Genomic DNA, 7,500 nt, shown 5'->3' on the forward strand with positions numbered 1-7,500 from the left:
AGTTAGCAGTCATAGCCAAAGCCAGACCATCTAAGCATGAACTTTAAAGTTCCGTAGAGGCTAGAGTTTAAAGCAACGAATCTGCAACTTCCGGTTGGCCTATAAATGACTAACAGTGTAGCTCGTGTGGATCAAAAACTTAACACCATAAGCTTTACCGGGCATTTTATTCAAGATACTATGTTCAAACATTGGTGTCAATACCTTCAATTGACATTCTTTGGTGTGCAGTGGCATTTCGATATTGTCTCAATTTTTTCCTGGCGGATTACCTACAGACATAATTTTATCGCAATCTCTGCCACCATTTTCAATGACTTTAGGACCCTTGAGAGCAGTGACAAGAACCAACTGGCTACTACGGTCCCGCACTTCTGTCTCCTGAAAGTCAAAACGATCGATAAGGGAACTTCACTCACTCGAACTGCGAGAGCCTCAATATCCTTCACAATAACAAGAGATGGACTGTTATCACCTTTAACCTCGTCAGCCTGACAGGCATTATAAGTATCAAATTGATAGACAGCGTATATATATACGTAAGTCGGGAAAACTGCCACTGAGATGTTTGAGACCGGCCAAAAAATGGCTTGATTCACCGAAGCCTGATCAACAGTCATTGAAGATAGCAGACCACTCTCTGGCTGGTCTTGACTCTGTAAAGTGCTCACACTGCAGCCACTTGCCTCGAACATGATCTAACTGAAGCTAAAAGCAGGCTAATGCAGGCTCTGCTAACGTAGATGCAGACTCTGTCTAGAAAGCATCAATCACATCATAAAAGCCAACTTAACCCTGAGCTGTTTGATAGGCTTCACCAGACATTTTCTCATTAAACACTGATTTGGTTACCAAAGCTCTCAATGTTCAGCTATCAAGTTTTACCTCATGGCGATCGGATCCCAGGTCTGCTTTTATGGATGCCTTTACTAGGTAACATGCAAATGAATATTATTATAAACTCCCTCCTATTGAGGATTGCAGACCGCTCTCTGGCTGGTCTTAAAGCTGTAAAGCGCCTTGACTAGATAACACCACAAATGGTGAATGCCTTAACAAGGTTACTCAAGGTGAACTTGCGATAAATGTAACTATAACATAGATCACCTCTCCTTTGAAATGTATCGTACAATGGAATTCGCACGGTTCAAGCTCAGCGAACAGGTGCCATGTGATACTAATGCGAATTTCTACACTAGGTCATTCTAGCTGAATTTTACATAAACGTGACTATTACATAGTTCACTTCACCTTTCATACGTATTCTACAACTTTAATAAGAGAATTTCCGTCCAACGACAAAAGGTCGATGTCAGCGAAAGGAGGGTTCAAAGGCTAAAATATCACAACTAGATACGATGAATATTCAAAACGGCGGACACACGTTTTCTCCAATTCGGTATCAAAGATAGCCATATATAAAAAAGGTCATCCTAGACTAAATAGACACAAGTACCTCCAACAAAGAAACGACCGACCGACCAACCATCACAAGAGACGGGGCGATGGGAAACTAAACATTTTATTGGGATGACTCCTTATGTCCAGAAATGCACCTAATTAGATGCACGCCTAATTTTGACATCCCACACGAAGTGTCCGTTTAAGTCCAAGGCTTACTACATCTATTTCCAACAAGGTAAGAGTAAAGGTGAGCGTTATTTTTAGGTTTGAGTAAATACAGCAGTTAATCTTCACTTAAACAGCAGCATTTGGGGGACACTTTGTGACATTAATTTCCGAGACACTAGTGATGTTGAAGTTGGCGAGAAGAGCAAGGGGACACTTCGTGACGCTTATTGAAATCCGCGTGCATCTAATTTGGGGCATATCTGGACATACGACATGGCCTGAGAAAAAAACAAAATGTGAATGATCTCGTTCTCGTAGATAAAGTGAAATAAAGTACATCAATAAATCTCTTTCTGGAACTTGAACTGACAAAGTTTCCTAACGCCGATCTGTCACATAACGAGCTAGTACGTCTGTGATTTCTAATTTTAGCGTGATTCCTATTCCCTGGCTTTTGACAATTACTCTGAAGTGACTTTCCTTTCCGTTTGCTTGCTGAGGATTTGTTGTTCTTTTTTTCTTTTAAAACTCGTGCGGTTCAGAAAAATTTAATATTCATTGCCTAACTGGTGAATTCCAAAGTAAAATTCACTTGAAAAACCGAAATTGCAGTCATCGCTTCGTGATTCATGGGATATCGGTTTTTTGCGTGAAAATTACGGTGGAATTCACTAGTTAGACAGTGAATTTTTGTATAGAAGAAGACGAAGAAAATGATTTAATTAATCAGTACCCAGAAACACCACCTGACTACGGAGCGAGAGGTCCCCGGCCGGGAACGTTAATTGTGTTGTATTCGTGGGCAATACACTTTACTCTCACGGTGCCACTTTCGACCCATGTGTATAAATGGGTACCCGCGAATTTAATGCTGGGGGTAACCCTGCGATGGACTGGCATCCCATCCAGGGGGGAGTAGAAATACAACCTCGTTCCCAGATGAGAGACCCTGGGAACGAGGTTGTCCTAGTCACTTCATGCTACTAAAACCGGGATAATCTCTGTCCTGATGGGCCAATTGTCTCATTCGGTGCGTTTTCTTCCTAACACTGTCCCTGTCCTCCTGCATTCGTAATCCGTCTCTTCTTTGATTTTAAAGTTACTTGAAGAACCTCAGTTTAGGTTTCTGACTGTTAGCTTATTGTCATTCAGTATTCCAATACGGTCTAAACCAAGTTCTATTTTAAAAAGCGATTATATCGGAACTTGCAATAGACACCCAAATTAATAAACATGTTTTCGAGCAGTTTGGTTGGTCTAGATTAATTTGTTTTTACACTGAATTTGGTCTAAAGAGCGGATATCACCACCTGGACATTTTTTTTCCGAACATCAACCTTTTATTGGCTTCATTGCTAGATCATGCCCAACGGAAAACTTAGAGTTTTTCCACGATCTATCTCTATTTTTGGTGTCGAATTTTTCAGTTTTATTAAGTTATTCCGCTACTTTTATTATTAAAGGGGTGGAGATTCTAGGGTATAGGCAGTTTTGTTTACGCTGATGATAGTCTTGAATGACCTCGAGCGAACCGAGTCATCGACCATTTCGCCCCTCGGAGGCTTCTTAGTCAACGAGGATTACTACACAAGTCATTCATTACCCGGTTTGGTGTTGTGAATGAAAGAACTTTAAAGCCATCGCAGATATATAATATCGTGGGTGTTTTAGCCTGACACGAGGTATCACCGTAATTTTCCAAGAAAACTGATAAGAGAAATTAGGTTTTCGAATAATGGTGTCTACAAAGACCATAATGGTTCAATCAGATTTTTCCTGTGAGATAAATTTGACAATTAGGGAGCAAAAAAATCTGAACATAATAATACAGCGTTTTGACAAAGCATATCATTCTGCTCTTAATGTCTAAATTTATTGCACCGTAACGAAGTTCAGTAAGAGTTGGAACACTGATGAAGTTGATAAGTTGAAGTTGGATGAATTTTGTTATCCCTTTAACTTCTCTCTCCTTGAAGCTCAGTACATCCACTGATCTTACGATTCGTATCTACAGCGGAATACTCTGACATTTGCAACCACGCAATTGCTTTTAGAAGAAAAATATAACAAATAACCGCTAAACAAACGTGATATGATATAACTTTGCTGGCAACTAGGCAGGTGCATTATCTTACAAGATAGGGAAATTAGGAATTTTTCATTCAACAAACCAAGACAGGAAATTCATTTAGTGGATAACTGTGCTTTTAATACAAGACGTGCACGGACGGATCTGGGGAAAGTGCAGGGGGTGTACACCCTCCCCCTGACATGGCCTAATACAACTGGTATTCTGCCAAAAAAAAAGACATTCCTTAGTGGTGCACTCCCTCCTAAGAAAAATCTTGGATCCACCCCTGAAGTGATTGGCAACATAAGTAGGTTCTAGAAAAAGCAAATACCCAACTTGTGTACAACCTGTAAGTGAATTGATGATAGCTGTGAATACATCGGAGAAATAAACGGATGAGTTAAACTTATTTATTATGATTTATTAAGGATATAATCACCTCCCCTACCAGCTAGAGAAAGAATTTAGAATAACTTTGAAGAAATTCAAATTTCTTTTGAAAGCTTATTTTCCTCAGTCATGAATTGAGTGTCGAAAAATTTACAGTACTTGGCCTAAAAAATGGTGAGGTCGTCTGATTTAGCACATTAACTTCATCATTTTTAAACGACTTTTTTTAAAATTAAGTGTCAGTACTTGCATTATTTAACCCACCTTAGCCCTCTCATAGCCTTTTTAAGAGCGAGTTGTTGGTTTTCACATACAGGCCGAATAATGTAATGAATAATGTGATTCATGGTACTTTCTATACACGTCACAATGTGTCACAAGTCTGCGAATTTCATGTATTACTTTAGGGTCCGACTTGTGGCAATTGTGTACGTTTTTGCTAATGATTGATAGTTTGAAAACGCTGTTTTATGACTGCCAGATGTAGCGGAACAAGCAATTAAAAAAAATCTTACAAAGAAAACACAAATCGGGGAAATTGACCATAGGAAGGAGATGTTCCGTTACCGAAATATCTACTTTCCTTGAATGTAAACTGCACGCCAGACACGTCAACCAAAGAAAGGCCGTTGTCTCCCTTGTCAGAGCTGGGCCCAGAGATTAGTGCTTCGATTTGATAATCGGTGTCTTTCTTCACATCAAGTGGCGTGTCAAAAACAATTTCAAATCCAAAGTAAATACCAACTTTGCATTCCATTTCCTGTGACCTAAAGCTAACCGTCTTGGTTTTAACAGTGGAATGGGTGTGAAGATCCTTGATCACTAATTTAACGTGATACTCGTTGTTCATACTGCCAAATAAACACATTCCATGCAACTTGATGTTGTTATTCACGCTAAAAATAAGATAGTCCTGTCCGATCCCTGCGTAACGCCAACCTGACTGACGTTCAGTTACAAAAGCGGTCTGACTTAGGACGTTAAATCTATCACAAGTGCGAAACACTGGGTATACACCTGACCGCTTTGTCTCTGGAAATTCCACTGGGGTGGCCCCCAATGCTAAATTAAAGAACTTAACGAGGCTGATTACTTCGTCTGGAGTTAGAATTTTTGCATCAAGGACAACGGTTGCAAATTCTTGTTCTTTCATCAAGGGAAAGCGGATTTTTTTACTACTGCTTCACCAAGAATCCCTCTTTTTGCTTCACCATTTGCTTCTAGACCTTTCTTTTTGCATTGCTTTGTCGCCCATAAGTGAACAGCTTTAAACAGGTCGATCTCTTTCATGGTAAGAGCGTCTCTTGAGATGATTGCCTCAAGGAAGGAGCGTTGAATTGTCGCAAATTCATCTGAAGTCACGACTTCTTTCGACTGTGTCGATCACTTTCCAACATCGATCTACCAAGGCTTTGTCGTCGTACTTTTCAGCCAATGGAAGGATGCTGAGAACATTTGATGGATGTAAATTACTTTGCACATATTCGCTGCATTTATCAACCAATGAAGGCACCATGTATTTCTTCGCCAAATAAAAGACCTCCATAACATTGCTTCCGCTTAAATTCACTTCATCGCTGTACATGAAACGAAACAACTCCAGCAGACTGTTGTATTCACAGTCAGGCAGTTCAATGCAGCCACTAGTTTCAGCTAGCTCACCGTAAAACATGCTATCAAACACAGGACTACTAGTCGACAACACAAACTTGTGAGCTGGAATAACTTGCTTACTTTCACTTTCGCCATCGCTGTCAGATCTACGAACCACAAACTTCACATCGCTGAAAAGATCGTTGTTCAGCATAAACATGGTTCGTTCTCGGATTGTGGGCCTCTTTGTTTGCCAGTTTTCTGGGGAAGACATCTTCGTCTTGATTGGGAATTTAGAAATAGTTTCGATCTTTCGCCTTCTCTTTTGTGTCCGTCAAGCCGATACTTAGCAGCGTGAAGGCTGCATGGATGCTTCCTGATGAACAGTCCATTCATTGTTACGTGATTGCTATGCTGTGAAACATGAAGAGATTATTAAGTACATAATTAAACCCAGACAAGAGTAAGAAATGAGCATCTCGCTGATTAAAATAACTACTGAACAACAAAAATAACGCACGTCAAAATACTGATAGAAAGCGCTTTACAGTCTATAAGGTTTCCCAAGTTGTCAATGCTCTAGCAAAACCCCCGGGGGGAGGGGGGGGGTACTCCCTTATAAGGGCTCAATGGGGACGTGCGGCCAGCCAGGGTATGTTTTTCGGGATTTTTGTCTTGAACATGGTATCGAATTTATCATTTTTTGTCTTTATCAGGGTATCGATTTATCAATTTTTGTCTTAAACTGGGTTAAATGTCCTAAACAGGGTATCAAAAAGCGGAATTCTGTCTTAAAATGAGTAGGAAAATCAGCGATATTTGTCTTAAACAGGGTCAGGGTATGAGAAGCCGCGCCGCACCTCCCACCCAGGGATATATCGAGTACCCCCCCCCCCCCCGGGGGCAAAACCGCCATGTTGTAATCTCAGCAATTACAGAAAAAGTTCGGAAAAGAAATAAGGCAATTTAAGAGCGATGCTACGCGCGAGTGAGCAGTGAAGCAGTGCGTGGAGGTCTCCTATTGCGTATTGCGTATAAAGGTATGGACAATATAAATTGATTAATCGATTCTGCCAAACTGAGAGAGCTTGGCTGTGAAAGCTGCCAGCTGGTAATACCATTGAAGCAATGCTGGTGGTGAGAGGCTGTTCCACTCTGCATCGCTTTGCTAAGCTACTGAGCAATACCGTGTAGGAAGACCTTTATACAGCAATGATCAGAAGCAGGTTGCTGACCAGCGGTTTTCGTTAAAACAATGGTTTGACGGGGGTGCTCAATCTCGCGAGCTCAGAAAACCTCGTTGTGGACGTTGTTACTTAAGGTTTTTCTACCGTGTAATGATATTAATGCATACGGGATGGGGGGGGGGGGGGGGGGGGGAAGGGGGGGGGGGGAATGGACTCCCATATAAAAAGGACGGGGGTGCTCGTCAGAAATTTGAAAAGAACCCCTAAGAGGTAACAAGATCCTGTCTTGTGGGCGTAACATAATTTTGTTTTCACACTGGCCTAAGACAAAATTAGACAAAATTAAAAAATAGTTAATTATCAAATGCCTCCTGTGATGACTAGTTTACCTAAATAATAGAAAAGCTGCCGAGGGGAAGGGAGATGTTCAAGTATGCTTGCGGTAATTTAACGATGGTTCGTGCGTGGAATTGAAGGGAGATTTTAATGGGTCTTGAGCAGGGATTGTACAAAACATGGACAGCCCCCCCCCCCCCCCCCCCACCCACCAACGGGACCCCACTTGATAAAAGAAAAACAATGGTTAGAGGATACGAGCATTTACGTTTTGACTTGGTTTTAATAAGCGCCAAATACTATGCTTCATGTTACTGGATGAAATTATATACTTTACCCTTGAGGAAACTC

General features: G+C 41.0%; 1 pseudogene; it reads right to left on the reverse strand.

The window, feature by feature from the left end:
• Nucleotides 1–4,113: 4,113 nt before the first annotated feature.
• Nucleotides 4,114–6,112, reverse strand: LOC138052203 (BTB/POZ domain-containing protein 6-like; annotated as a pseudogene).
• Between the last annotated feature and the right edge of the window lie 1,388 nt (nt 6,113–7,500).

Source organism: Montipora capricornis, chromosome 6 (genome assembly GCF_036669925.1).
Source record: "Montipora capricornis isolate CH-2021 chromosome 6, ASM3666992v2, whole genome shotgun sequence".
Lineage (NCBI taxonomy): Eukaryota > Metazoa > Cnidaria > Anthozoa > Scleractinia > Acroporidae > Montipora > Montipora capricornis.